Source organism: Bufo bufo, chromosome 6, assembly GCF_905171765.1.
Source record: "Bufo bufo chromosome 6, aBufBuf1.1, whole genome shotgun sequence".
NCBI lineage: Eukaryota > Metazoa > Chordata > Amphibia > Anura > Bufonidae > Bufo > Bufo bufo.
In genome coordinates this window covers 37,996,169-38,015,371 of record NC_053394.1, presented here as the reverse complement: position 1 = coordinate 38,015,371, position 19,203 = coordinate 37,996,169, and the positions used below count along the sequence as shown (strand labels likewise).

The following is a 19,203-nucleotide window of genomic DNA, read 5'->3' as shown; positions in this document are numbered from 1 at the left end:
ATACAAATTTCCCCATTAAATGGTAGAAAATACTGTTAACAAAATGCTGAAAGACGGCCGGAGCATTCATCAGGCCGAAAGGCATAACGAGATTCTCGAAATGCCCGTTAGGGGTATTAAAGGCCGATTTCCATTCATCCCCCTCTCTGACCCTGACTAGGTTGTACGCGCCTCCCAAATCCAATTTGGAAAAAACCTTGGCCCCAAAAATTTGGTTGAAGAGGTCCGGGATCAGAGCAAGGGGATAGGGATCGCGAATCGTGATACGGTTCAGCTCCCTAAAATCTAGGCAAGGTCTCAGAGAGCCATCTTTTTTTTTAACAAAAAAAAACCCAGCGGCAACAGGTGATTTTGAGGGACGAATATGCCCCTTATCGAGACTCTCAGAGATATAGGTTCGCATTGCGATTCTTTCCGGTTGTGAGAGATTGTAGAGGCGTGCTTTTGGCAGCTTGGCGCCGGGAATGAGGTTAATGGGACAGTCAAACTCCCGGTGAGGAGGTAGCTCCTGAACACCGCTCTCGGAAAACACGTCCGAGAAATCAGAGAGAAATGATGGCACAGTTTTAGTAGACACCTCTGCCAAAGTGGCTGTGAGACAATTCTCTCTACAAAACTCACTCCACTCATTTATTTGCCTTCCTTGCCAATCAATAGTGGGGTTATGTCTAGTGAGCCAGGGTAACCCCAAAACTAGAGGAGAAGGCAATCCGTTAAGGTCAAAACAAGATATATCCTCCACATGAGTGTCACCTACAGCTAACTGGATATTGTGAACAATGCCCTTCAGGGATCTCTGTGAGAGTGGAGCAGAGTCAATAGCAAAAACAGGTATATCCTTTTCTAATGTGCAAACCTGAAAACCATGCATGGCTACAAATTGAGTGTCAATAAGATTGACGGCCGCTCCACTATCGACAAAAATTTCACAAGAAATGACTTTGCTCTCTAGCGCCACCTTGGCAGAAAGGAGAAAACGGGAACTGCAGGTCAGAGGAAAAGCATCAATTCCTACATCAACTTTGCCCAAAGTAGCAGATGAAGCAGAGTTTGATGATTTACCTTTGAGGTTTTTCTCTTATTATCACTCTTAGTACAGTTCATGAATTTCCTAGACGGACAAACATTTGTCAAATGACCTATGCCCCCACAACAAAAACACACCATTCTCTGAGGATTAAATCCTCCTTTATCAGGGGCAAGTCGACCTAGCTGCATGGGCTCCTCCTCAGAGGGGACCGAGACAGGATGAGGCCCCTGCACACTGAATGAGTCCGCACCACTGCCCCTAGACTGACAATGGCTGGACAGAGAGGTCTCGTTTCTTTCTCTTAGACCCCTGTCAAGGCGTACCGCCAATGACATGGCAGACTCTAAGGACGTTGGTCTCTCATGGAAAGCAAACGCATCTTTCAATCTCTCTGAGAGACCATGACAGAACTGACTCCGGAGTGCAGCATCATTCCAACCTGAATCAGCAGCCCATCTCCCAAATTCAGAATAATAATGCTCCGCAGACAGTTTGTTCTGGCATAAAAAACGTAAGTTGGATTCAGCCAGAGCAACACGATCCGGGTCATCATATATCTGCCCCAGGGCCACAAAAAATCTTTCCACGGATCGAAGGGAGGGATCCCCCAATGGCAGCGAAAAAGCCCAAGTCTGAGCATTACCCCTGAGCAGGGAGATAACAATCCTCACCCTCTGCTCCTCATTACCAGAGGAATGGGGACACAAGCAAAAATGGAGTTTGCATGCCTCTCTGAAGCGAACAAAATTCTCACTGCCCCCCGGAGAACGTTTCCGGAAGTGAGACCTTTGGCTCGCAACAGACTCCATGGGCCGGAGCATAGCCCAATGCATGAAGCTGAGTCATAGATTGACGGAGATCCGCTACCTCCAAAGAAAGACCCTGCATACGGTCAACCAGGTTAGAAAGCGGATCCATGTCAAAAAGGACGGTTATGGTGGATTATAATGTCACGTCTGTATGTGAGCAACAAGAGCATACACAGTGAATAAGCTACTGACCGGACCCAAACTAGGGAGGATAAAGGGTGACCCCTGTCAGACCCTAAAAGCTCTCCCTATGCTGCTAAGCACATGTCCAGATCCAAATGGTGGATCGAGACATGCCCGCGTACCTAAGGCTGATGACCACTGTAACCCCTACAATAGTGGAAGGGGCATGGCCACCGGTGCCCTGCTCAGAATATGGACAGAACCGGGGTCGCCTCGGATCCAGTCAGCAAACAAACAGAAATACACAATGTCTGCACACTTAACTGAAGGAGCTGCAGCAGCAGTGAAAACAGATCCAAAGTCAGCAGACACTATCCGAAGTACTTGCTTCAGCAGAACTCAGGTCCATAGAAAGATATCACACAAGTGAAGATACTCAAGCGAGAGATACAGCTCAAATGAAAAGTATAATCCACACCCTACAAAGGAGGAGGGGTGATTTAAAGGCAGAGAAATCAAACACAGGAGGGACAGCTGGGATGAAGTAAAGACCTCAACACAGGGGCGGAGAAACAGAGCAGAGGGAACTCCTCCAAGCTCTAGTAGTGACATCATCACAGGGGTGGAGAAACAGAGCTATGAGAACGTCTCAAAGCTCTGGTAGTGACACCGCCAGCTGCCGCTTCATCCGCCCAGCAATGGGAGGGGTTTCTCCCTTTTTAAACTGCAGAGAGCGGCGGCCGTATTACGGCAACCATAGCGCCAAAGCTGTCGCCTCACCACCTGAGGCGTACGGCACTTTTATGTTTGTTTGTCCTGTACTTGACCTAGCTCCTGATGAGCCTCTATATGACGAAACGTCGAGCTCTATAAATAGGTTTAGGGTACGGACATAGCGCATCCATATGTGATCTGTTCAGGGCAGACAGCCGCTTGCTGGATTAGTCTGGACTATTGATTGATTGCTACGGGGGGGCGTTTAGGGATCAACAATTCACCTGGGGTTCAGTCAATGAGGATTACCCATGTTAGGCTGATAGTTCCCTTCCCTCTGGCAAGGCATAGTCCAAGACATGGTATACCTTTTTGATATAGCGCTACGTTAGCCTGTGAGTATATCACGTCACAGTAGTTGTTTCACAGGAGCTATATCTACGCTAGGTTACCATTTCTCACCCATCATTTGTTTACATGTTTGGTCACTAGCCGATGCAGCAAGTGCTTCCTCACCTGACGTACATAGTTATAGCTACTGGTGGGGTCTGACTGCATCTTACATATGCCCAGTGACCAAATACATTTTTTTTGTTTTTATGTTTATCTAGGGACCTGTACACCCTTCCCTATTTTAGTGTATATCCAATAAATTATTTAAGTTTTATCTTATTCACAACGTTTCTTCTAGCTGTGACTCCAACTACTCAACCACCACCAGTGAGATGTATGGCATCAATCATGGAGCCTTTGAAGGGCCAAGCAAGGAAAAATTTTCATCAACCCAGTTAATAATCATATACTAAATTATTTAAAATTTTAGGTTTTGACTCTCACAACATATACAACTGAAATGATACACTTAAAAAGGGGCATTCCTCCTATCCACAGGAGGGGGATAACCATCAGATTGGTGTGGGTCCTACTACCACTGGGACTGCCACTGATCACAAGAACAGGGGCCCTGTGCCCTCTTCAGGCCCCCTGCTCCCCTGAAATGACTGGAGCGGCTGGTTGCACATGTCAACTCCATTAATTTCTATAGGTGTCCTGGAGATAGCCGAGTACAGCGCTCCACTATATCCAGAACTCACATAGAAATGTATGGAGCGTTCGCTCCGGTCATTTTAGGGGAGCAGAAAGGGGCCTGCAGAGGGTATGGGGCCCCTGTTCTCGTGATTAATGAGGTTCCCAGCTGTAGGATCCCCAATGATCTGATAGTTATCCCCTATCCTGTGGAGATGGGGTAACTTTTACCTATCAGAATACACCATTAAACCAAAGAATAGTAAAGTGTACTTGATCCTGGCTCAGTGTGGTATATAAATTGCATATAATAATGCAAATGCTTAAAGAGGACCTGTCACCGCTCCTGACATGCCTGTTTTAATAGCTTCATGCATTCCACATGTAATAACAATTCTGTAGCATCTATTCTTATGGCTCTATGTTGCACCATTCCTTTATTATTTCTACTAGAAGTTATAAATGAATTGCTAGCAGTCTGCAGTAAGGGTACAGAGGGGAGGTAACCAGTGGGAGGTGTGTCCCTGCACAGTCTCACTCTATCCAATCAGTGCTGCCATTGTCAGACTGTGCAGGGACTCCCCCTCCAAATGGTTACCTCCCCTCTGTACCCTTACTGCAGACTGCTAGCAATGCATTCATAACTTCTAGTAGAAATAATAAAGGAATGACACAACATAGAGCCATGAGAATAGATGTCCCAGAATTGTTATTACATTGGGAATGAATGAAGCTATTAAAACAGGCATGTCAGGAGCGGTGACAGATCTTCCTTAAGTGGGAGACCTCTCTGTATCTCTACCTGGTGGCTGGCATTGAAAATACTACAGTTATTTTTTTTTCACTTGCAGGATTTCCTCAAATACCAAGTCTAAATTAAAAGGATACAAATACACATGCATTTGACATGAATTGTATATGATCTGTAAAAGAAGATTTCATATCTACAATACAACTATAATCTAGATTGTCTTTACCTGTAGGCTCTGAGTCCTTGGTATTGTCTTGTTTATCGTACGTCTTGAGGAATTCTGCAAAAGCTCCATTGTTTGCCAGTAATGTTTTATATGAGCCGGTCTCAGTAACGCCGCCATTCACCAACACCACAATCTCATCGGTGTGTTTCAAAAAGCTTACACCATGAGTGACCAGGACACGGGTCTGGGAAGAGAGGAGAAGAGATAAGCATACAAACACGAAAAATATAGAATGATGTGCTACATCAGACTAGTACTGTTGGATCACATATAATGACCATGAAGTGATACAGCCCTGTGCTTTCGCACATTGGAGGTGGGTGTTATTATAATGTTGGCTGATTCTTGTGAATTGATATTTCCATTTATACACTGGTTTACATCACAGAATAGAGCTGCATTGTCTTCTGTTTACCTTGTTGTTTAGTAAACCATTGGGGCCAACCACCTTCTCGAATATGTGTTTCCCCACGTGAGCGTCAACAGCAGAGAGAGTGTCATCAAGGATGTAGATGTCCATGTTCTGATATACTGCCCGAGCCAAGCTCACCCGCTGCTTCTGTCCTCCACTCAGGTTTATTCCCTATAGAATATACATTCAAAAATGATAAAATAGAAAAATAAAAACATCAGCGCCCTTTATACAGCTCCCTTTATACACATGGAAAAAGTATGTCATGAAGGGAGAAACAAAATAGCACCCACATAATAGTGCCTAATAATATCTACATAAAAGTGTTATGTAATGAACACAAAACAGTGTCAGAAAAAGTCAAAATATAGATATACTGCTGGATAAAATCCCCATACTGTGCCTAAATATCATTCAGTGTCTACAAAATACTGTCATATAGTGTACAAGGAACAGTATCATAAAAGTGCTCAAAGAATAGTTCTTTACACAGGGAAATACACAGATCTCACAGGGCCCCATTGCAAAATTTAGTATAGTCTCCCTGCCCCACCCAATTTCCTAGTACGTGTCCGTCAATCCCTCCCAGGCAATGCAGAATGGAAAGCACAATGCCCCCGATTTCAGGTGAATTTATGTATTTTTTTTGTGTTTTTTTTTATTAAGAGGGTAACATTTTTATTAAAAAGGGTAATCAAGTCTCCCTTAGTTATACCCACATTATCTGACTTCTATCAGTAAAGTTGAACAGGTGCTTCATAAATATGAGGCTCATTCTGAATATCGTATTTCTCTGTATTCACACCAGACAGCTGGCATAAATTTAATGCTTGCTATTACAGATGAGCGAATCGAAGTTGACGAAGTGGAATTCGATCTGAATTTCAGGAAAAATAACGAATAACTAATTGTATTTTTTCTAAAATGACTGCTGCACATGCTAGAACGAGGAACTAAGAACTCTGGGTACGAGGGTTGACCCAAAAGGCCATGCATGCAGCCAATCAGCAGCCAGTCAGCCCTGTGATGTCACAGCCCTATCAGTAGCCTCAGCCATCTTGGATTCAGCCATTTACGTACTTAGTGCAGGAAGAGACGAGACAGGCGCTAAGGACAGTGCTAGGAAAGACTTTATTCAGCAAAGAAAATGATTGAGCAGTTTTAGGGAAAGATCATTCATAGTGTAGGGAAAGGATAGGGAGGCATTATCAACACTAAGGAGAGAGGAGGGACCAATAGGGGAGTGTACAGCCGGGATAATAGGAGAAATTACTATTACACATGGTTGCACTAATTGGGGATCCAAATTGCTCTAATACTACTGCTTTCAGGTTGTTTGCACGATAATTCCAGTAATCCTTGCTTGTTTTGGGGCTGAAAATGCTGTCTGATAGAACCAGTTTTGGGGTGCATTTAGTTGAAAAATAACTATTTCCATTCCATTCACCTTTGCTTCTGTACGAAAAGTCCTGTCATACAGACAGTTTTGGGGTGTATTTATTGCAAATATTAGGACGTCCATTCACACTTCTGCGGTGAGAGAGGGGGGGCTTCATTATCATCATTAGGAGAAGAGTGTGCCAGCTTGCGCGCGAGGCAGTTCCTGAGCCAAGGTAGTAGCGTGACAGCGAGTCAGCAGGGTGGTGTCAGTGGAAGGTCGGGAGCCAAATGTGCCTGGGGTAGACTGCCCGCTTTGCAGGAGCCTACCTGTCCAGAAAGTAGCGGTGCAAGGGTTCACAGAGGCAGCGGTAGCAGGCAGTCGGCACGGAGTAGTGGGGGGAAATGCCATACTCAGCGGTATGGCAATTTTTCATCAAGCCACCGGAGCAGGTCAACATGGCCATTTGCAGAATATGGGCAGAAGGTGAAGCGTGGCCAGGGTGCTAATGTTGGCACCACATGTTGCTAGTGCGGCTTATGTGTTTATGCGGCTAGACCTGCCATTAACCTTAATACAGTTCCTATGTTAAAGACAAAAGCAGAGTTATTTACTGTGACTTCATGTTTTTGAATGTCATGTACCAGTTATACACTGCTCAAAAAAATAAAGGGAACACAAAAATAACACATCCTAGATCTGAATTAATTAAATATTCTTCTGAAATACTTTGTTCTTTACATAGTTGAATGTGCTGACAACAAAATCACACAAAAATTAAAAATGGAAATCAAAATTTTCAACCCATGGAGGTCTGGATTTGGAGTCACACTCAAAATTAAAGTGGAAAAACACACTACAGGCTGATCCAACTTTGATGTAATGTCCTTAAAACAAGTCAAAATGAGGCTCAGTAGTGTGTGTGGCCTCCACGTGCCTGTATGACCTCCCTACAACGCCTGTGCATGCTCCTGATGAGGTGGCGGACGGTCTCCTGAGGGATCTCCTCCCAGACCTGGACTAAAGCATCTGCCAACTCCTGGACAGTCTGTGGTGCAACGTGACATTGGTGGATAGAGCGAGACATGATGTCCCAGATGTGCTCAATTGGATTCAGGTCTGGGGAACGGGCGGGCCAGTCCATAGCATCAATGCCTTCGTCTTGCAGGAACTGCTGACACACTCCAGCCACATGAGGTCTAGCATTGTCTTGCTGTAACGGTTGCGTACACACACACACACACAGGGGGAAGGGAAGTGACCACTGCGCTCCACCCTTACCCCTGGCCCTGCCTACTTGCCTCGCGAGTCCTAATGACAGGGGACAACTGGACGGCAATCCCTAGCTTGGAATAAGTGCAGGGATGACAGACAGACAAACAACAGGACGTGAACGGACCGAGTCAATACCAGGAAAGCTACAAAGTACAAAGGGAGCAAGCAGAGAATTGTCAGGAGAAGCCGGGGTCATAAATACCAGGAGAGCAGCAAAGTACACAAGGAGCAGGCAGAGGATCGTCAGGAATTCAGCAGGAGGTAAGTACGCCAGGAAAGACCAAATCACAGGTGGAAACTAAATTAACAGGCAACCTGTGGCCAGCAGGCTGCCTGTATTTATAGTGGGGAGTGAGGGTCATGTGACGTGGGCAGCGTCACATGACCGACAGACCAACCAGTCGAGCACTGAGTGATCAGCTCGGCGCTCAAGGCAGACTTAGGAGCAGGGAGCCACCCAGCTAGTAACGCCGCCCTGGGAATGAGGTCAAACACAGATCCTCATTCCCAAAGCTAAGCAACAGGTCTGCGGGTAATGGGGGACCGAGTGCACCTTCGGAACCCCGTTACACTTGCATTAGGAGGAACCCAGGGCCAACCGCACCAGCATATGGTCTCACAAGAGGTCTGAGGATCTCATCTCGGTACCTAATGGCAGTCAGGCTACCTCTGGCGAGCACATGGAGGGCTGTGCGGCCCTCCAAAGAAATGCCACCCCACACCATTACTTACCCAATGCCAAACCGGTCATGCTGGAGGATGTTGCAGGCAGCAGAACGTTCTCCACGGCGTCTCCAGACTCTGTCACGTCTGTCACATGTGCTCAGTGTGAACCTGCTTTCATCTGTGAAGAGCACAGGGCGCCAGTGGCGAATTTGCCAATCTTGGTGTTCTCTGGCAAATGCCAAACGTCCTGCACGGTGTTGGGCTGTAAGCACAACCCCCACCTGTGGACGTCGGGCCCTCATATCACCCTCATGAAGTCTGTTTCTGACCATTTGAGCAGACACATGCACATTTGTGGTTTGCTGGAGGTCATTTTGCAGGGCTCTGGCAGTGCTCCTCCTGTTCCTCCTTGCACAAAGGCGGAGGTAGCGGTCCTGCTGCTGGGTTGTTGGCCTCCTACGGCCTCCTCCACGTCTCCTGATGTACTGGCCTGTCTCCTGGTAGTGCCTCCATGCTCTGGACACTACACTGACAGACACAGCAAACCTTCTTGCCACAGCTCGCATTGATGTGCCATCCTTGATAAGCTGCACTACCTGAGCCACTTGTGTGGGTTGTAGACTCCGTCTCATGCTATCACTACAGTGAAAGCACCGCCAGCATTCAAAAGTAACCAAAACATCAGCCAGGAAGCATAGGAACTCAGAAGTGGTCTGTGATCACCACCTGCCGAACCACTCATTTATTGGGGGTGTCTTGCTAATTGCCTATAATTTCCACCTGTTGTCTATCAGCATGCGAAATTGATTGTCACTCAGTGTTGCTTCCTAAGTGGACAGTTTGATTTCACAGAAGTGTGATTGACTTGGAGTTACATTGTGTTGTTTAAGTGTTCCCTTTATTTTTTTGAGCAGTGTATATTGTGTTCACAGAAACAGAAAAAATAATATGCCATTAAAGGGATTCTGGGAAAAAAAACTCAAAGATTGGCAGCACTACTCATCCCACACACTTGGGTACAGACCAGTGAAGAGGCTTGCAAGCCAGATGGTGCACGCAGATAGGGATCCTGGCTGGGGGTCCCAACTCTTCCAGAAATTTCAATAATCCGCAGCACTCGCCGGTAGATGGTGAAAAAACAGTGATTTATTCACTCAAGCAGCTAGAATACAGCGACATTTCAACCTTAGTTGGTCTTTATCAAGCATGCGGATTATTGAAATTTCTTTAAAGGGATTCTGTCATTAAATTTAACCCCTCTAACCTAAACATATGCTCATGTCCAGACTAATACGAAGAATCCTAAGCTGGCCTTATTAAACCTCACTGTGGCTCTATTTTCCCCAAAAACAGGTTTTTATAACCTGTCAATCACTTACTTAAGGTGCCCAAGGGGAGGTCTGTTAATACAGGGTGCCCGGCTGCACCCTCTTCGTATTAGTCTGGACATGAACATATGTTTAGGTTAGAGGGGTTAAATCCCTTTAAGATTCACTATATAAATGTAAGGTAAGCTCAAACACAACAGAAAGCATAGATATCAGAATAGTTAAACTCTTGTTACTGAGCAGGAGTCTTGACCAATCATAGCCAGCCTCACACTGAGCAGGTGTCTTGACCAATCACAGCCAGCCTCACACTCAGCCTGTGTGGAAAATCCCCTGCTAGAATCATTATTCACTAGAGGAGAGGAGCTGAACAGACATTAACTCCACTAAGAGCTGAGTTTTATGGGAACAAGAGGCCAAAATAGGTATTTAGAACAGTTATATAATGTTCCTATTGTTAGTATTGTGACTAGAACTGTATACTGAACCAGTTCTATGTGTTTACTTACAGTTCCACCAAATTATGACCAAATTGCATAACAGCATTCAAACTGCTCAAAGCAATTGTATAGAGCAAACTGCAAACCAAGTAGAGCAAGTAGAACTATTGGTTAAGCCTCAGATATACCTCTCAGAGAGATCATAAAGTGCTTAAATAACTTAAAGTGAGAGTACAGATACTGAAGAGAGAAATATATCCACCATTTAATGTTGATTGACAAGATTGAACAGTTGAACCACCATCTTATGCATACCGCCATTTTGTGATACTTTATTCAACACGTGTTTTGTTACATGGACTGTCTGCTACGGAGGCAGCAGTGTTATATATGAAGAAAAGTTGAAGTTAATAAAGAAGTTATTTCACGCATTTGCTGTGCACTTTAAACCTACTGTTTCCATAGAACGGTGCTAGAAGAATTACAGAGTAGTAGACAGTCTGGTTGGACTAAAATGAAAAAAGTTAGAGATATCAAAATTCTTCTAATGTCATAGCACAAAAGGCACTTTATAGTGCTGCGCCTGCCACACCACAGCCCTGCGTCAACACATCAGGGCCGGCTCCAGGTTCATGGGGACCCTTGGGCGATAAAGTCTCAGTGGGCCCCCTTACATAGTGATAACTCTCTGAGTACAGATAATATAGTAGATATCACCTGCAGTCCTATGTAACAGCACAGTCATGGCTATCATGGCTATCTGAGTACAGAAAATGTAGTAGTGTTACCTGCAGTCCTATGTAAAAACAGATAACACTAGTGCTGATAATGTGGTAGTGTTACCTGCAGTATATGTAAAACCACATATAACACTAGTGTAGATCATGTGGTAGTGTTACCTATATCCTAAGTGTACCTCCCTCTGCCTTTCCCACTGACTCCCTGGCACTGCCTCTTCTTCCATCCTCTTCTTGCCCCGCACAGAATGTCCTGATGCAGCTGCATGAAGGTATAGGAACACTGTGGGCATGGTGATGGTGACACACACACACACACACAGGGACGCACACACACACACACACACACACACACAGGGACGCACACATACACACAGGGACACACACACACACAGACACACTGGGACGGTCAAATACACACAGGGATAGACACACACACACACAGGGACAGACACACACACACAGGGACAGACACACACACATGAACGGTCAAATACACACAGGGACAGATACACACACAGGGACACACACACACACGGACAGACACACACAGAGGGACAGACATACACACACACACACAGGAACACACATACACACAGGGACACACACACAGTGACAGACAGACACACAGGGACACACATACACACAGGGATACACACATACAGGGACAGATGCAGACACAGGAACACACACACACAGGGACAGACATACACACACAGGGACAGATACACACACAGGGACACACACACTGACAGACACACACACAGGGACAGACATACACACAGGGACAGACATACACACACAAGGACACACATACACACAGGGACACACATACATAGGGACACACATACACACAGAGACACACACACACAGAAACAGACACATACATATGGACAGACACTTATGCGATGGTAAGATCGTCAACCAACTTCTATCTAATGTGTGTGGCCACCTTTAGGGGACATTAAAAGGGAATTTCACCTTTAGTTATGCTCCAACCTTTCATTACCTTCTGGAACTTGTCCGGGTGTGCCGGGTGCTAACGCCGGCCCTGCAGCAATAGATCACAGAAGCGACTGCAGGGCTTCAGATGGCGACCAAAATGGTCGCCAATGCAACTTAGAATTTACAAATGGCAACAAGACTTTTTAGACTTGCGACTAGACCCGCCGCCGCAGCTCTGCCGTTGAATACAGCGGCGGGGCACAGGAGAGGATAGTTCTCTGCCCTGCCGCCGATGTTCTTCTTAGAAGCGCAGTGGAGGAGTCTCTCCCTCCCCCCTGTGCTGCTTCCGTCGCCAATAGGAAGAGGGACAGGAGGAGGAGGGGAGGGGCTGTGGCTCCTGCGCCACCAATGAAGATAACTGACCTGTTAATACAAATACAGGAGGCGGGTGCCGAAATCAAATAGCCGGCACCCGACCTCTATGACAGGAAGCTGCGATCAGCGACAGTTGAGTTAACCCTTCAGGTGCGGTACCTGAGGGGTTAACTGCAGCAGATCGCAGCTCCCTGTCATAGAGGTCGGGTGTCGGCTATTTGATTCCGGCACCCACCTCCTGTATTTGTATTAACAGGTCAGTTATCTTCATTGGTGGCGCAGTGCGCCCCCCCAAACACCCCAGTATAATAAACATTGGTGGCGCAGTGCGCCCCCCAACACCCCAGTATAATAAACATTGGTGGCGCAGTGCACCCCCCCCCTACCCCAGTATAATAAACATTGGTGGCGCAGTGCGCCCCCCCAAAACCCAGTATAATAAACATTGGTGGCGCAGTGTTCCCCCCCACCCAGTATAATAAACATTGGTGGCGCAGTGCCCCCCCCAACACCCCAGTATAATAAACATTGGTGGCGCAGTGCACCCCCCCCTACCCCAGTATAATAAACATTGGTGGCGCAGTGCGCCCCCCCAAAACCCAGTATAATAAACATTGGTGGCGCAGTGTTCCCCCCCACCCAGTATAATAAACATTGGTGGCGCAGTGCCCCCCCCAACACCCAAGTATAATAAACATTGGTGGCGCAGTGCGCCCCCCCAACACCCCAGTATAATAAACATTGGTGGCGCAGTGCACCCCCCACCCCAACACCCCAGTATAATAAACATTGGTGGCGCAGTGCGCCCCCCCAACACCCCACTATAATAAACATTGGTGGCGCAGTGCACCCCCCCAACACCCCAGTATAATAAACATTGGTGGCGCAGTGCACCCACCCCAGTATAATAAACATTGGTGGCACAGTGCGCCCCCCCAACACCCCAGTATAATAAACATTGGTGGCGCAGTGCGCCCCCCCAACACCCCTGTATAATAAACATTGCTGGCGCAGTGCGCCCACCCCAGTATAATAAACATTGGTGGAGCAGTGCGCCCCCCCCAACACCCCAGTATAATAAACATTGGTGGCGCAGTGCGCCCCCCCAACACCCCCGTATAATAAACATTGGTGGCGCAGTGCGCCCCCCCCACCCCAGTATAATAAACATTGGTGGCGCAGTGAGCCCCCCACACCAGTATAATAAACATTGGTGGCGCAGTGCGACCCCCACAACACCCCAGTATAATAAACATTGGTGGCACAGTGCGCCCCCCCCAACACCCCAGTATAATAAACATTGGTGGCGCAGTGCGCCCCCCCACCCCAGTATAATAAACATTGGTGGTGCAGTGCGCCCCCCCCAACACTCCAGTATAATAAACATTGGTGGCGCAGTGCGCCCCCCCCCCAACACCCCAGTATAATAAACATTGGTGGCGCAGTGCCAATGAGGGTTAAAAAATAAAATAAAAATTAACTCACCTCCTCCGATTGATCCCGTAGCTGCCGGTCTCCTGTTCTTTCTTCAGGACCTGTCAAAGGACCTGTGGTGACGTCACTGAGCTCCTCACATGGTCCATTACCATGGTGATGGATCATGTGATGTACCATGTGATGAGCACAGTGATGTCACCTTTGACAGGTCCTGAAGAAAGAACAGGAGACCGGCAGCTACGCGATCAATTGGAGGAGGTGAATTCATTTATTTATATTTTTTAACCCTTAATTGACCTTCTACTAAGCATTCTGTATTAAAGAATACTATTATTTTCCCTTATAACCATGTTATAAGGGAAAATAACACAATGAATAGACTTTCGTCCTAGCAACCATGCGTGAAAATCGCACCGCATCCGCACTTGCTTGCGGATGCTTGCGATTTTCACACAGCCCCATTAACTTCTATGGGGCCTGCGTTGCATGAAAAACACACAACATAGAGCATGCTGCGATTTTCATGCAGAGCACAAGTGATGCGTGAAAATCACCGCTCATGTGCACAGCCCCATAGAAATGAATGGTTCCGGATTCAGTGCGGGTGCAATGTGTTCACCTTACGCATTGCACCCGCGCAGAAATCTCGCCCATGTGAAAGGGGCCTAAGGGTGAATAGGACAAAGGTTCCAGCCCCTAAGGGGACTAATAGTAAGTAAAAAAAAAATAATCACAAACACTAAGGCTTTTTTCACACTTGCGGCAGTGTGATCCGGCGGGCAGTTCCGTCGTCGGAACCGCCCGCCGGATCCGCCGATCTGGATGTGACTGAAAGCATTTGTGAGACGCATCCGGATGCGGATCCATCTCACAAATGCATTGCAAGAACTAATCCATCTCTCCGTTTGTCATGCGGACAGACGGATCCGTCTTGTATCTTTTTACACAATTTTACCGGTCTGCGCATGCGCAGACTGGAAGGACGGATCCGGCATTCCGGTATTTTGAATGCCGGATCTGGCACTATTACTACGGGGAAAAATGCAAGTCTTCAGTTTTTTTGGCGGGAGATAAAACCGTAGCGGTTTTATCTTTTGCCTGATCAGTCAAAATGACTGAACTGAAGACATCCTGATGCATCCTGAACGGATTACTCTCCACTCAGAATGCATGGGGATATAACTGATTAGTTCTTTTCCGGTATAGAGCCCCTGTGACGGAACTCTATGCCGGAAAAGAAAAACGCTAGTGTGATAGTACCCTAAAATATTAAGTTTAAATCCCCCCTTTCCCAATTTTACATATAAAATCAATAAATAAATAAACATATTACATAGCGCTGCTTCAGAAAAGTCCAAACTATTAAATTATTAAAAAATAACTCCTATGCGGTGAGCGCCGTAACATAAATAAATAAATAAAAACCATGCGATTCGCCATTTTTTAGTCATCTTGTCACCCCAAAAAATAGGATCGGACTGTTCTATTATGGGCCGAACGTTTCATAAAATGCGAAATGCATGCAGCTTTTTTTGGTGTTTTTTTTTCCTGTGGAACACTCCCTGTCAGTATAGAGTCTGTAAATATCAGAAATAAGAGTCTGGCTATGACATTACTTAATTCTCTTAGGATACGGATACGGGGGTGTATGCCATCTGGTCCTGGCTATTTGTCTATTTTAATCTTTTTAAGGCCTCTTTCACACTTGCGTTGTTGGGATCCGGCATGCACTTCCGTTGCCGGAGGCGCCCGCCGGATCCGGAAAAACGCAAGTGTACTGAAAGCATTTGAAGACGGAGCCGTCTTCAAAATGCTTTCAGTGTTACTATGGCACCCAGAACGCTATTAAAGTCCTGGCTGCCATAGTAGGAGCGGGGAGCGGGGGAGCGGTATACTTACAGTCCGTGCGGCTCCCGGGGCGCTCCAGAATGACGTCAGAGCGCCCCATGCGCACGGATGACGTGATCCATGTGATCACGTGATCCATGCGCTTGGGGCGCCCTGACGTCACTCTGGAGCGCCCCGGGAGCCGCACGGACGGTAAGTATACTGCTCCCCACTACACTTTACCATGGCTGCCAGGACTTTAGCGTCCCGGCAGCCATGGTAACCACTCTGAAAAAGCTAAATGTCGGGTCCGGCAATGCGCCGGAACGACGTTTAGCTTAAGGCCGGATCCGGATCAATGCCTTTCAATGGGCATTCATTCCGGATCCGGCCTTGCGGCAAGTCTTCAGGATTTTTGGCCGGAGTAAAAAGCGCAGCATGCTGCAGTATTTTCTCCGGCCAAAAAACGTTCCGTTCCGGAACTGAAGACATCCTGATGCATCCTGAATGGATTTCTCTCCATTCAGAATGCATTAGGATAAAACTGATCAGGATTCTTCCGGCATAGAGCACCGACGACGGAACTCTATGCCGGAAGAAAAGAACGCAAGTGTGAAAGAGCCCTAAGTCGCTGTTGTACTTCTTCCTGGGCCAGACATTCTGCATTTCATCTGACAGTTTATTTTCCTCAGTGAATACAGTGGAGAATTTTTTTTTAATAGCTTTGCTTTTTTCTCGTCGCTCTCTGCAACTTCCCCCTCATTGAACTGAAGAGGGCCGACATCTTCAGATTTATACTTTTTACCATTTATATAATTGAAAAACATTTTACATAATAGTTTTAGTGATTTAAATGCTTTCTTTTTGTCATTTATTGCTTTCTTTACAGTTCTATTTATCCTCATTGGCTTCTTCTTGTTCCTTAACCCTTTATTCCTATAAGGTATGCAGCTCTCACAATTAGATTTCAGGATGCTTTTAAAAATATCCCATTTTGTGGCGGTATCCTTATTTTTGAGGACTTTGTCCCAGTTAGTTAGGCCTATGGCCTCTCTTAGTTGGCTAAATTTAGCATTTTTGAAGTTTGGTATTTTTGTTCCTCCCTAATTGGAAGGTTATTACTTTATGGTCACTATTTCCCAGGTCTCCACCAACCTGCACGTCTGTTGTTCTGTCAGGTCTATTGGTTAATACTAAGTCCAGTATGGCCGTCCCTCTTGTCGGGTCCTGAACCAGTTGGGAGAGGTAATTGTCATTGGTTATTGCCAAGAACCTGTTTCCTTTATGAGATGTACAGGTTTCAGTTTCCCAGTCTATATCTGGGTAGTTGAAGTCCCCCATAATAACAACCTCATTATGATCTGTCGCCTCGTCTATCTCATTTAGTAGTAGATTTTCTGTGGACTCTGGTATATTAGGTGGTTTATAGTAAACTCCTATTAGTATTTTATTATTGTTTTTGCCTCTATGTATCTCTACCCATAGTGACTCCACATGTTCATGTCCCTCACTTATATCTTCACGGAGTGTGGGCTTTAGACAGGACTTTATATAAAGGCAGACCCCTCCCCCTCTCCGGTTTTGACGATCCTTTCTAAACAGACTGTAACCTTGTACATTAACTGCCCAGTCATAGCTATCATCCAGCCATGTCTCAGTTATTCCCACTATGTCATAGTCCTCCTCACAAATCACTAATTCCAGTTCCCCACTTTTATTAGTCAGACTTCTGGCATTAGTATACATACAATTACGAGGTTTATGTATATTTTTTACCCTACACCTTTCCTTCTGAACTGTTCTAGTCCCTCCTTCCATTCCTCCCCCAGTCCCACTACCTGCCCCCGGTCTCTATCTGCACTATCTTCCCATCCTATAACGTAATTACCCTCCCCCCAGTCCCTAGTTTAAACACTCCTCTAACCTTCTAGACATCTTCTCCCCCAACACAGCTGCCCATTCCCCATTGAGGTGCAGCCCATCCCTACGATAGAGCCTGTAGCCGATAGAGAAGTCGGCCCAGTTCTCCAGGAACCCAAACCCCTCCTTCCTACACCAGTTGTTAATCTCCCTAATCTCCTGCTACCTTTCTTGTGTGGCTCGTGGTACAGGCAGTATTTCGGAAAACACTACCTTTGTGGTCCTTGCCCTAAGCTTTCGACCTAAATCCCTAAAATCATTTTTAAGGACTCTCCACCTTCCTCTAACTTTGTCATTGGTTCCAATATGGACCATGACCGCTGGATCTTCTACAGCCCCTCCCAGTAATCTGTCAACCCGATCCGCGATGTGTCGAACTGTAGCGCCAGAAAGACAACACACTGTTCGGCGATCACGGTCTTTGTGACAGATCGCCCTATCTGTACCCCTAATAATAGAGTCTCCCACTACCAGCAGCGGTCTGGCCTGCACTGCTCTCCTGGTTCCCTGACTGGCAGAAGAAGTGTCCGGCTGCAGCAGTGCTCTCCCTGAACTGACATTCCCCTCATCTGCCAACCATGCAAACTTGTTAGGGTGTGACAGATCAGGGCTAGCCTCCCTGGCACTCTTCCCTCTACCCCGCTTTCTAACTGTTAACCAGCTATGTAGCTACCTTACTTTTCTCAGCCTCCTCGCTTTCACCCTCCCCCTCATCTACCCCATAGAGTGCTTGATTAGTGAGCAGCAAACTCTTTTCCAAATTGTCAACGCCTCTCAGTGTTGAAACTCGCCCGTTTAGATACTCAATTTGTGATTCTAAACGGGTAATTTACTCACATTTTGAACAAATATATGCATCCTCAAACGGCTGTTCCAGGACTGCATACATCAGACAAGATGTGCACTGGACTGCGCTATCAATTATGGAACACATACTAAATGGGGATTACACAAGAAAGAGAAAAATACAATATAGTGCAGTGATAAGAAACTAATGTAATGCAGTCCCCCACTGAAGTTCCTGAATCTGAAGTCACTTAATCTAAAGTCGCACACTTATACAAGCACACACTTAAATCAAACACGCGACTCGCAAACTCGCATTATATTTCGGATTATATAAATGGAGCTCTCAAATCCAGCCTGTTTCACTCCCTTCTTGCTTGTGGGCCAATGAGAAGGCTGCAATGTCTTTGTCTGAGCTTAGCAACATCCCTAGCAACCAATAGGAAAGTCGTCTACCCCTTACTATATAAGAACCTCCCCAGCAGCCATTTTCTGTAGTTTTATGGAGTTCTGAGAGAGAGAGCAGTGACATTGCTGTGCTCTGTGCTTTACTGTTTAATTACATTAGATAGTTAGTTAGGGCTCTTTCACACTTGCGTTGTCCGGATCCGGCATGTACTCCACTTGCCGGAATTACACTCCGGATCCGGAAAAACGCAAGTGTACTGAAAGCATTTGAAGACGGAACCGTCTTCAAAATGCTTTCAGTGTTACTATGGCAGCCAGGACGCTATTAAAGTCCTGGTTGCGATAGTAGGAGCGGGGAGCGGGGGAGCGGTATACTTACAGTCCGTGCGGCTCCCGGGGCGCTCCAGAATGACGTCAGAGCGCCCCATGCGCATGGATGACGTGTCCAATGCGATCACATGATCCATGCGCTTGGGGCGCCCTGACGTCACTCTGGAGCGCCCGGGGAGCTGCACGGACGGTAAGTACACTGCTCCCCCGCTCCCCACTACACTTTACCATGGCTGCCAGGACTTTAGCGTCCCGGCAGC

The 19,203-nt window shown here is 46.4% G+C and overlaps 1 pseudogene; it reads right to left on the bottom strand.

Moving 5' to 3' along the window:
* The window catches only part of LOC121003107, a 363,872-nt pseudogene that overhangs the window by 38,470 nt on the left and 306,199 nt on the right, over positions 1–19,203 (bottom strand).